The sequence below is a fragment of the Dermacentor andersoni genome, chromosome 4 (assembly GCF_023375885.2).
Source record: "Dermacentor andersoni chromosome 4, qqDerAnde1_hic_scaffold, whole genome shotgun sequence".
Classification (NCBI taxonomy): domain Eukaryota; kingdom Metazoa; phylum Arthropoda; class Arachnida; order Ixodida; family Ixodidae; genus Dermacentor; species Dermacentor andersoni.
Genome location: NC_092817.1, coordinates 169,262,118 through 169,275,432, shown reverse-complemented (window position 1 = coordinate 169,275,432; position 13,315 = coordinate 169,262,118).

Sequence of the window (13,315 nt, the reverse complement as noted above, 5' to 3'; positions counted from 1 at the left end):
TCGAGGTGCTTCGTCGTGACGGGATACACCCAGCAAGCCATGAAAACAAGCTAAGCATTGTCGTCGGCCAACGAGCTGGCCGCAACCTATAACACCAAACCGATCGCGGCCGCCAGGTCGAGAATACTAAGAAGATCATGGCCCAGTCATAAGTCCCAATGACAATCCTTGTGTCACCAGCAAGGGTCGCGTTGTAACAGCCAATGGAGCCACCGTTCTTCCATAGATCATCGATCAAGATCTGGAAAGCTGGCTGGAAACCTACGCCAGCTTCAATCGCCACATTCAGGAACTGAAAGTGCGACTAGCTGTGTCATGACTATTTCTTTATAAAAGACACTGCCAGGAAGTGGTTTGAAAAACGAGGGCGCAGCGTAACGGCGTAGGAGCTGTATTGCAGGGGCTTCCTACGAACATTCACGAGCGTCGTGTGCAAGGAGGGGGTTAAAACTATGCTATAAACCCGTGTGCATCTACAGCATGAGCACATCGCAATCTTCACGGAAGATATGAACCGTCTGCTAACCACGCCGACCCAGACATATCGGTGAAGAAAGTGTTTCCTCATGCGCGGTTTGAGGCAAAAGCTTTACGCCAGACTGATTCGTAAACGGCCGAGGCCGTGGCGAAATTTCTAACAGAAGCCACATCGTCAAGATGCTTAAAACGCCTGCTCGAGAAGGCAGCCGCCTAGTGCTTTCGTTGAAGTGAAAAATACAGGCACTAGGCTCCGACAAGCTCCCAAAGACCATCGGAGCCGTTCTCCGCGAATAAGTGCGTAGGACGTTCTGTTCCACACTGCCTTAATACGCTTAATTGCAAAGATCGTCTCAGGGGATATACAGCAGTCATTCTGAGTCCCCGAGTCTCAGCAGCTCAAGCCGGATGTGATGATCCACGTCGCTGTCATCCGCCGTCGACGTCCCTCTCCGCGCCCGCACCAGAGTGCTGGAACTCATTAATTTCATCGCAATTTGCAGCCACCAACCTAGCCGCCCATCAGCTCACTCAGTTCACCGAGGAAGACATACGTATGTTGTGCACCCGACCAGCGCCCGCTCTGCTGCGACAGCGGAAATGCAGGCCGCGTCTACTGTCGATAACCATACCGTTAGATGGGACTACCATGTTTGGCCGCGAAATCTACGCGTCTAAGCGAGGCGAGCGACTACGTGAAATTCCAGACTACTTTACTGCTACTCGGTGGAGAGCCCGGCGACTTACCCGATCGACCTGGCTGACGCACTACATCTCACTGCAGTGCCTACAGTGCGCTGGCCCAATACGTGGCCAGTATTTTCATGAACCAATATTCGGTAGACTGCACGACGTAGCAATGGCACATTGCAATTTCGACGAGCCTCCGAAGGAGAAACACGCCGCCTATGGAGGACGTGAGCTAACTGCGAGACAATGTGATTCAGACTTCATTTGACACCGCGAAATAACTAACCCAGCAATAATATATATAGTTCGAAATAGATATACTTTTCCGGCGGCGCGAACGCTCTTAATATACGATGCAGTATTCTCTTTCCATGTATACTATTGTCATTTGGTAGGAATTCGACCAATAAATCGAAAGTGAACGGGCTGTTACTACTGAAAAAAAGAAACTTTGTGTATAATTGAAATTTTACCACATACAGAGCACACCGAACCTGTCTTTGAAAAGTATATACTTCCTAAAGTTAGCAACTATACACCCAAACTCTATTAAAGAATGTTTACCTCAGTCATCGCAGACATTGCAAGACATTCGCTGAAATAGGTCACTTCGAAAATTGTCAACCTGCGCGTCTTACACGTCACACAGAAATGTGGAAAGTTCTACGGTCCCATACTAATTATGGCGAGGAAATGCTTTGTAACCTACCAAACGTTTGAATAGTTTTCACGATAGACGCATAGAAACTGGCAACCTAACTCTGTCAGATGTCAAATTGCTCATGAACCGTCAACCCTAATCAGTATGTTCCACAACACGCTAACACATTTTAACACTGCATAAATATTACCACTTTATTTGACATACTACTGATTTGTTTGATTTTTAAGCTACAATATTACCTAGAAGCTTCCATTATATACATTTGTTTCCAGTGTACTGCAATCTATATTGATCTGTTGCTCTGTGAAAGTGTTTCAGCACTACTTCTCTATTACATTATCTTGAAGCCGCAAGATCATCCTGAAGTGTGAGTTATATATATTTCCGTTTTCTGTGTATTGTATTTCATATTTCATATTCTATATTTATCCGTCGCCCTCTGAAGGTGCTCTAGAACGGTGTAACCGTGTGCGTAGGTCTCTTACTGTTGTTGCTAGTGCGGAGCTCGAAGGCGCGACAAGTTGCTTTCATGAAGCTTTCACCATGAGCTACTCCATCCTATTCAATGGGAAATAAAGAATAGAGCAACAAATGTCGCTGTGCCTTGCACTCTGTGAAGTAGGATGACCAGCGAAGTTATGTATGTGGGCCCCAATGGCGAACTGCACTGGGTCGGCCCAGTATTGCAGTATCATTGGATTCGGCCCACGTATGGGGAGCGCATAACGCCTGCTTCACCTCTGCCGCGAGTCGGCCCGGCGTTTGACTATCTTCGGCATCGGCCCGCGTAAGGAGAATGCTTAACGCCTGATTCACCTCCGCCGCGAGTTGGTCCGGCATCTCACTATCTTCGGGATCTGCCCATATGGGGACCGCTTAAAGGGAAGCTGAAGAGTCTCGAATTCAATAAGACGCTCATATACGGATGCGGAAACCTTATAAACCATGTAGGTAAAATTTGGGTTTTTTTTTTTTCAATTAGGTGCGACGTAATCGTCGGTTGAAATTGCGCTGTAGCTCCACCCCCCATCGAATGCCGCGCGTTGCTGCTGACGCTGACGATGCGAGCGGAGACCGGAAATCGCGGTGTTGTGACGTCAACTCTAGTGTTTCGTTCCTTCGCAGCGTCCGCGACCGTGCCTGACCGTGCTTGTTTCTGCGTGCGTGCCATCGTAATCTGCTTCGATCGACCCTGCATTCCTTTGTTGGTGCGTCTGCGTTTATGTAGAGTGGTAGTCAACGTGCGTGGTAGTCAACGTGAGTGGTAATCAACGTGAGTGGTAGTCAACGTGGTAGTCAACAGATGAAGGTCACTACACGTACTGCATGAACCGGGAAGCTTTTCACGCGTTTAAACCGTGTTTGTATTTTCACGCGTTTAAACCGTGTTTGTAGATTGCCGACAGCTTTGGACAGCGCACAAATACCGACGATCGCATCCCCGCTTATGTTCCACGAGGAGGCATGCAAGAACACAACACTACAGTTTGACCGGAAACGAGCTCACTAGATCGGCGAAAGATCGGCGAGATCACTAGATTGCTTTGCAAAAAACATACTCACCAAAGAGTATTTCCAACACGAGGAGATCCCAAGACTTTGCTTTCGTTCGCGTCGAAAGCATTGCTCGCACCAGCATCGTTTGCTTCTTCGAGAGGCCGGCTCTTCGCAATCGGCTCGTACATGTAGGGAGTAACGCCGAACTCCTCAGAAAAACGCAGTCTCTCTAAATTTTCCATTACCGTCTCAGAAAAACAGCACCAAACTACCTGGCACCGCGCTTCATGTGTAGCGGCAGCGTACGGTTACTAGTGTTGACGTCACGAGGCGCCCGACCAATCACAGGCGGAAACGAGACGCGCGAGCTGGGCGTGTCCGCTGCTGCACTTTTTGTCGAAATAAAATATATTTGCGCTTTCTTTCGCTCAATTTCGATACGATATTCGAATTCGGAGGGTTGAAAACCATTATGTACAGATGTTCACTCATTTTTTCTGGAAAACCTTTCAGCTTCCTTTTAAGGCCTGCTTTAACTCCGCCGCAATATTGCCCGGCATTGCACTATCTTCGGGACCCGCGCAGAGAGCGAGAGAGAAGTTTAATGATACGAAATGCGGACAGGTCGGCCTGAGGTATATTCTTCTAGCCAGCTACTCGGCATTGGGGGAAGGGGAAGAGGGAAAGAAAGAGGGAAGAAAGAGGAGCATGATGGGTGACGATGACGATAGAAGGAAGATGTAGAACATATGGCAAGCAATTTGACATGCTCAAAGTCTGCAATCCAGGCCCGTAATTTTTAAAAAGCTCAGTAATGCCTGCATGGCCTTGAAACTCGATTGAGCATCTGGCCAAGGGCCTAAAATAACGTCCTCCGACAACGGTGCGCTGTCGAGACGCATAAGGTCGTTGTCCAGCCTTTCACGCTCTTCCACGTACTTATGGCAGTACAAAGCACATGACCTATAGTCTCAGTGAACACCTCACACCTTTCCATTGAACACCTCACGGTGTGAAGACTCTGTGCATCGCATGAGGTGCACGTATCCGCGCGTAAACGCTACCCCCAGCCTTAGTCTGTGCGGAACACTGGCACAGCTGCGTTGAATTTTCGGTGGTAGCCTAAACTTCATGGTAGGGTCGAACCTCTGGAGTCGTATGTGGCCCACGTATGAGGAGTGCTTAACACCTGCTTCACCTCCACTTCGAATCGGGCCGGCATTGCACTATCATCGGGATAGGCTCACGTATGGGGACTGCTTAACGCCTGCTTCACCTCCACCCCGAGCCGGCCCGGCATTTCATTATCTTCGGGATCCGCATACGTATGGGGAGTCCTTAACAGCGGCTTCACCTCCATCGCGAGTCCGTCCGGCATGGCACTATCTTCGGGATCGACCCATGTATGGGGAGTGATTAATGCTTGCTTCACCTCCACGGCGAGTCGGCCCGGCATCTCACTACCTTCGAGATCGGCCCACGTATGGGGACTGCTTAACGCCTGCTACCCGTCCGTCGCTAGTCGGCCCGACATTTCACTATCTTCGGTATCAGCCCACTTATGGAGACTGCTTAACGCTTGTTTCACTTCCGCCGCAAGTCAACCCGGCATCTCAATAACTTCGAGATCGCCCCACGTATGGCGATTGCTTAACGCCTGCTTCACCTCTGCCGCGAGTCGGCCCGGCATTGCACTAACTTTGGGATCTGCCCACGTATGGGGAGTACTTAACGCCTGCTTCACCTTCACCGCGAGTCGGCCCGGCATTGCACTATCTTCGAGATTGGCCCACGTATGGGTGTACTTAATGGCTGCTTCACCTCCACCGCGAGTCGGCCCGCCATTGCACAATCTTCGAGATTGGCCCTCGTATGGGGTGTACTTAACGGCTGCTTCACCTCCACCGCGAGTCGGCCCGGCATTGCACTATCTTCGAGATTGGCACACGTATGGGGCTGCTTAACTCCTCCTTTTCCTCCGCCGCGAGTCGGCCCGGCATTGCACTGTCTTCGGAATCAGCCCACGTATGGGGAGTTTTTTGCTTACCGTGCCAACAACGGCTTGAGAATTTCCTTGGACGGTAGAGGTATACAGCTTTGCTGTAAAACAGAGTCACGTGAGTACGACATTGTCGAAACTAAGAAAAGACGAATCGGACTATTGATGTAAGCTACGTGATGTAGGGCCATCATTAGGTGTTTGAGGACTTTTTATTGGTTTAGGTGAAAACATTGCAAAAGACAAACCGCTGCTGCCAAAATACATAGCGTTCTTATGCATGGCAGGAAGAACACCTTAGTTTGGAGAGGACAGCGCAAGTTACGAGCGAAAATAAGCGCTGTTTCTATAAACGTGCGCTTCTACATAAAAGCCCGGGCCTATGTCATCGATACACAAACACGGAACTAAGAACTCAGAAGGTGCGTCACAGAGTGGGCCGACGCAACGACCGGCTGGTCGGGAAGCTCGGCGAAGTTTCAAGAGCGATGGTTTTATTTCCTCAAATCGGCGCGTTTTCGAGACCGTCCGAGATGCGGGCCTTTTCTGTAGCCACATAGGTCAATCAATCACAACGGAGGAGGCGCGCGTCATCACCGCTGGTTACCTTGTGTCACCACCAGCAGCTGGTACTTCTTGGTGCGAAGGAAGTAGGCATCGTTCTACAGGAAATGGGGACGGGATTCTTTGGTGCAGAGCCCAGCAGTGTTAGATTATCCTTATGCACCGAACTGTCAGTTGTGACCACTAGTTCATGCAGCCAGCAGAAAAAAGAAAAAAAAGCGTAATGACACACATGCACAGTGGCTAAGCAACAATTGCCGAAATGCACGCAACAACATCGTCACGGCGCGACCGCGCTAATCTCGACTGTAACGGTTCTTGAAATCCCTGGAACAAGCTACGCCTGCTTTCCGAGGAAGTCTTAGGGAACTGAACATGCATGTATAAACGTTGTGTCGACTTGTATTCATTCTATGTATTCGCTAATTGCGCCACGCATGTGAATATCTCAACCGGAAGCCATAGTACTTATCTTGAAACAAAGAAACAATACTAAACGCTTATTCATGTCTACTGTTTTTGGCTGGGCAAAGGGTTTGCATGAATTCGCTTTGATGGCTTTGATTGGGGCGCCTCTTCTGCGGTTGAAATGTAAGCACTTTGACATCGACTAGTGGCGCACTCTCTCGCCTACATTTTTCAGATGGGCTTTACGGTTTCTTTCGAGTTTCCCGAATGTCCAACGTTTTGTTGGTTCTCTTCCGTCCTTGGCACAGACTGCGCATGCGTGATGATTCAGCACCGTTCTGCCTCAAAAATGCATCAGCATCAGGCATGACCGAAGAAACAAACAGTGGACACATGCCTCCCGCGTTTACCTTCAGCGAAGGAAATACCGCGAGTACAAGCCGTGAAGGCGTCGAGGGTGCTTCAGGCACTTTCGTTGATTACACTACGTGAGTATTCTCGGATGTAAAATTTGCATTGAATAGTCTCACCTATAGAACCAACCTGAAGTACATGCTTTGATTGCCATGCATTTTCTCCGACTTGAAAGTAGGTATTTTCGCCTACAACTTATAGGCCGCCTAGCTGCGACGGTTTGTTATCACGGTAAATACGAGTGCCACTACAGGAGGCACATGTTTTCATCGAAGTATATATAGCATTTATTTATTACGAGAAAGCATTTGATCCCGTCGAAACGTCAGCAGTCATGCAGGCATTACGGAATTAGGGTGTAGATGAGCCGTATGTAAAAAACATTGAAAGATATCTATAGCGCCTTTACATTCACCGTAGTCCTCCATAAAGAAAGCAACAAAAATCCCAATAAAGAAGGGCACCAGCAGGGGCATACGATCTCTCTAATGTTATCCACAGCGTGTTTACAGGAGCTATTCAGAGACCTGTATGGGGAAGAAGTGGGGATAAGAGTTAATGGAGAATACCTTAGTAACTTTTGATTCGCTGATATTGCCTTGCTTAGTAACTCAGGGGACCAACTGCAACGCATGCTCACTGACCTGGAGAGGCAAAGCCGAAGGGTGGGCCTGAAAATCAATCTGCAGAAAACTAAATGTCTAACACTCTCGGAGGAGAACAGCAGTTTATGATAGGTAGCGAGGCACTGGAAGTGGTAAGGGAATACATCTACTTAGGACAGGTAGGGACTGCGGATCTGGATCACGAGACCGAAATAATAAGAAGAATAAGAATGGGCTGGGGTGCGTTTTGCAGGCATTCTTAGACCATGAACCGCAGGTTCCCATTATCCCTGAAGAGAAAAGTGTATAACAGCTGAGTCTTACCAGTACTCACGTACGGGGCAGAAACCTGGAGGCTTAGGAGAAGGGTTGTACTTAAATTGAGGACGACGCAATGAGCTATGGAAAGAAGAATGATGGGTGTAACGTTAAGGGATTAGAAAAGAGCAGATTGGGTGAGAAAACAAACGCGAATTAATGACATCTTAGTTGAAATGAAGAAAAAGAAATGGGCAAAGGCAGGGCCTGTAATGAGGAGGGAAAATAACCGATGGCCAAAAAGGGTTACGGGCTGGATTCCAAGAGAAGGGAAGCGTAGCAAGGTGGCGGCAGAAAGTTAGGTGGGCAGATGAGATGAAGAAGTTCGCAGGGACAACATGGCCACAATTTGCCCGTGACCAGTGTAGTTCGAGAAGAATGGGAGCGGCCTTTGCCCTGCAGTTGGCGTAGCAAGGCGGATGATGCTGATGATGATGATGGTGATGATGATGAGTATGATGATGTGTTTGGTGATTGTGTCTGATCGTCGCATCGCATGCCTGTAGCGTTAGTTCAATGGCTTGGACATTGCGCTGCTGAGCTCGAGATCACGGGTAATCTTTCACGCGCATTGGTCTATCACCAGTAAGTGTAAAATGCAAGAATCCTCGGGTACTTGGATTCACATGCGCCTTACAGAAACCAAGATGGTGAAATTTATGTTTTTAGCTCCCTCAAAGACGCAGTGACAACGAGACCTTGGTTCTATAACATAAAAGTCCTAGATATAAATAATTGTATGTGTTCTTCACTCTTCCTATGGCGGTCGAGTGAGCATAACCAGGAGGATTGCTGAAAAACGCACAAATAAACTGATTTGCGAAAAATGCAAGAAATATGTGACGAAGTGAGTAGCTTCCTTTCAAAATTGTTGCTGTTACTTGTTTTTCGGGATATCTAATGGGTGCGATTGAGGAGAAATATCGTACGGTTGTGAAATGAATGATGTGTTTATTTTTACGGCATGTGAAGCCTATCGGAAAGTGCTACCTGACGCCGCAACGACCGCGTCACTTTGACGCAGATGCGAAAAGCCGCGTTGAACGAGCGTGCGGACGTAATCATGAAATGGCGAGAACAGTGACCCACCGGAAATATTCAGAAGCGTGGTCGCAAACTTGCAGAGCCGTTTCGGATGCGGCTCGTTGACAGATTCGGCTGATTGTCGCGACAGCTTAACGAGAGCTAATGTGACGTAGAAAAGCCTAACCTAGCCTTGCCTTACCTAACGCATAACCTTAAGCTCTCGTACACCATTCAAACGCGCTGCTCACGGCAACAGAGAGCAAGCTTTTTTCTGTTTACTACCACACCGTCGTAGAGTTTTACATATGTACGTACGCTTCTTCATTTCACGGTGTTGTCTAAGTATTAAAATGCGTCTTAAACAGAAAACACACATTTGCACAAGCTGGCACTAAACTTGTTCGCACTTACCGTTTATCGGTTTGTCTGACAAAAGCAGTTTATTTGTTCGTGTGCTTTTTTACAAGCATGTTCTTATACCACCGGGCGAAACGTAATTAGGATAGATAGTTCTGAATCCTTTTTCAATGAGTAAACTTCGATGTCTCTCTGCGGCAGTGATAAAAAAGTCGAAACTTGTATTACTCCTTTTTTAAACCTTTAGCAAACAAAGGAAACACGAACTTCCGTTTGATTTCAGGAACGTGTGTTTTCATTTCGACCGGAATATTCAACTTGCCTAGCTCTAGTCTCTTGAGCTGATATTTTGAGGAAGGTAATTGATGAGCGTAATTTTACCGGCTGGATATTTCTCGACCTCTATAAAGCATGCGACACAATTGACCGCTTCATACTCTTTAAAAATGATGAAATAATTGGTATTCGTGCTCTTTCTGTGCTACTCTTGAAGTTACATAACGGAATTGAAATTGTCAGCGTTGTTGACGCTGTCTCTGATATCAAAACAGCTGATTTAGGTATACAGAGTTTATTCTTGGTCCTCTACTCGTCCTATTTTTACAAATGATATGCGTAACTATCTTAATCACGCCAAACTAACCATATCGCGATGACCAGATTATAATATAAATTATATTTATTGCATTTCGGCATTCGTGTCTAAACTGCACTCTGATATCGCAAACGTTTACAACAGTGCAATTAGAATAAAGTGCAAGAAAACCCCCTAAAATCGATTTTTTTTTGTTTTAAACTGTGGTTAACGTCTTATAGATAGTGCAGCTCCTGTACGAATTTGGTACCATCTATTCTCCACCAATGATTATGCCAGATACCGTTGAGTCAGGCTGCACCGCAATTTTAAATTCCATCATCATATAGAATATGAAAACAAAAAAGGCTTACGCCATGCATGTCCTCACCACAGCTCGTTCACATTTCAACCATAACACACTATATCGCTATGTGAAGCATTCAATAATTCATTGACATATCAACTATGCTGTCGCCTGTCGAGGGGAACAGATTTGAGGCTCATATTGGTTCGCTTCAAGTCAATCAATATCAAGTCTTGCGGGTACTAACTCAATCTCCTACAATGCGAATGCTACAGAAGTACTCAGAAAAACAGCGTCGTCACCGTATCTCTGATATTTATATATAATTTGGACATATTCTTTCAAAACATCCTAAACAAGCAGCTTCTAATTGACCTAATTACAGAACCGTCTTCTCTGCATGCAAACATTAGGAGATTGGCATCTTACAAATAATTTTACCTTTCTCAAAGCGTGCGGTAATGATGATACATTCTTTTTTCACTTTCCTTGAATTTCGTTGTCAAACTCCTTGGCGTTAGTTATGAAAGACCCCATACTTAATCTAAAAATAATCCTAAAATGTTTTTCATCATGTTCCTCTAAATGATGCGCGTATTTCATGTGTTTTATATTTGCTCGACATTTATATGGGCAGTACAAGTCATTCTTATCTGCATCTTACTTTGAGCAGGGGTCCCAATACAGTATTTGAATATGGCGGCTCCTTTTGTATTGCACATCAGTCAAAGCATGAAACCACTTTGTGAAGCAATAAACTCTTAAACAGTGTAGACAAGGTATAGACAACGCGTATCGCTTCCAGCAATCGTTATTTGACAAGCACGACATACGTATATAGGAGACAAAGAGCCAGCTTTCTCAAGTGCATTAGTACAGTTTCATAAGTCATGACGCGAAGCATAAAATATATGAAAGCAACAAATAATGCTAAGATGTAGTTAAGGAAGTGGTTAAGTTTTAAGATCACGAGATTAGACTGTACTGCCATACACTGGCGGCAGCTGCCTCCGTGTGTTGCCAATAATTCTTTAAAAAGATCATAGATGGTGTGCTAATGCAGGCGTCGCCTGCGATAGTACACCATCTAGGAACGCTAACAATAAGATACAGAATTCGAGCCGTAAAGGGGTGCCCAAACCGTATGCATGCAGAGAACAGAATTTCTTTACAGGCCGAAGGGGGCTTGGAGTGTTGAGTGCTAGTCACATTGTCGTAGGCCAGCCCGTTGGTTAGCACAACCGCTCGAAGGCTGTTAAAGTAAACAATTGTGAGAAGGTTGTAACGGGCTACTTTTGACTGACCACGTTGAAGAACCACGAAACACGCTTCGCAAACACCGGGCCACGAGAATTCAGACAAAGATTCAAAGACAAGAGAGAGAGAGAGCAAATGATAAATGAAAGGAAGGGAGGTTAACTAGGACTGAGCCCGGTTGGCTACCCTACTCTGCGGAAAGGGAACAGGAAAGGGAAAGAGTAAAGACGCCAAGGCAACAGAACGTGTTACGGGGCCGTTTGCAGCAGGCGAACTTTACGCGCGGGCCTAAAAAATTCGCTTTGCATTGTTTTTGCTAGTTGTCTTAGCACTCCCTTTTTGTAGTCGGCACTGAAATAGAGCCATTTATGGTTAGTGATAAATTAAGAGTTTTCTTTAGCTTCGTCACTGCAAGTGCTTCACGTATATCAGGAATGTTATTTTTGCTGAATGAAATGAAACAGTCTGTTTACGAAAAAAATTTGCTTGCCGCATATTTATTCCATCCTTACACAGCCGCGCTTCAATCACTATTCCCCTAACTGCGCTTGCTGATATAGGTGACAAACTGTTCTAGACCACATTTCGTGCGAATCTTCGCGACCCATTTCAATCGACTCTGCAAACGACACATAAGGCCATAGAAGCGGCGAGGATTGCTAGTCGGAGGGTTGCGTCCGTTACTATACGAGCTGTTGAGCTTTCTGAAGAACATTTGGATTATCTAGATTTGGATTAGAACACGCAAAGAGGGGCTACGGGATGGAGAGGGGATGGAAGTACAGAATGATCTCATCATCCTGCACCTTGGTACTTTCCTTACTTGATTCAAGCATAACTTGTCTTTGATATATTTTATGCATCCTATCATTAATACTAAAATTGCATGAATGGGCCTTCACAAGGCGCTTGTTTGTGCCCTGTTAATGTGTCTGATCTTTGTAATAATATACGATTATTGAAAGTCAGCGTTCCGTCTGCGTCTGTCGACACAGTCCCGGTGTCGCTTATGCGCTGAAGGCTAAAACAAAATATCAACGTGCCCGAACTTACATTCTTTCTCATTATGATACTTTACGGTACTCGTTAGCATTCGCCGACTGTTGCGGAAGCATGTCCCTTAGACTTACGTTCTTTTTGAGCCTCCGATCTGCAACTACACTTTGTCCATGCCACTCTAACAATAAAATGAATCTTTCGCAGAGACAGGTATGGGTGACACCTGTGAAGCAATGTCAGCGTCCTTTAACAAACTTAGACGGGCTAGTTGGTTGATAGAATATTGTTATAACGCCATTCCTTTAGAACGGAATTTGTGCATTCTTTCTGTGCTCTCTCCTCAAAACGAGCCGTTAAAACCACGTTCCATGAAGTTACGTTGCTTGCAACTATATATTTTTGCGCTGTAGGCTTCATTTCATCCGATCTAGTCTTTCTGCTCAGAAGCGATCGAAATGAGACTTGCCTAAAAGACAACCAGTGGTTCTGTATTCTTCACTGGAAGCCATCTTTGCCCGCAATTTCAAACATTATTTCATGTAAGATACATTCCCTTTAGCGTGGATCCGGAAAGCGTGACTGACAACTCACCCGCCTACATATTAGGCACCACTCATAGTCCAAGAGACGACGCTACAATCTTCGACGAGGCTATGTGGAATACCAGCCTGGTTACCGTGTCCGGGTTTGGACCCGATACGCCGACGTGGACTGGCTGAATAGCTACTACGACATTATTTCATACTCAACAAGACAATTCGTCTTACGGCGCGCAATCACAGCGATGCCTCCTCAGATACTTACGTAGTCCATTCTGTGCGCCTTTACACGTTCTACCAGTGCTGTCGATTTCTGAGAATTCGCTGTTTTGCTATTTTTCTTGACTGCGTGTGGTTTCGTTTTTCGCTCTTGTGCGGGGCTCATAACATCGCGACGATAATTCTTAAGACAGGCACATTGACAGTTGTACTTCTATTTTTCCAGAGAACGCGTTTCACCGGCTAACCAGTGTTATAGCATCGCTCGGCGCCTGACGGTCGCTCTTGTATCAGACCATTCACGTCCACACTCAAAGGTTTTGTCAGTTGTCTGTGTTGTCGTGGAGCTTTTTGTAATCACACTGCATGCTTGAAGAGAATTGCGCTTTGCATTCTGGAAG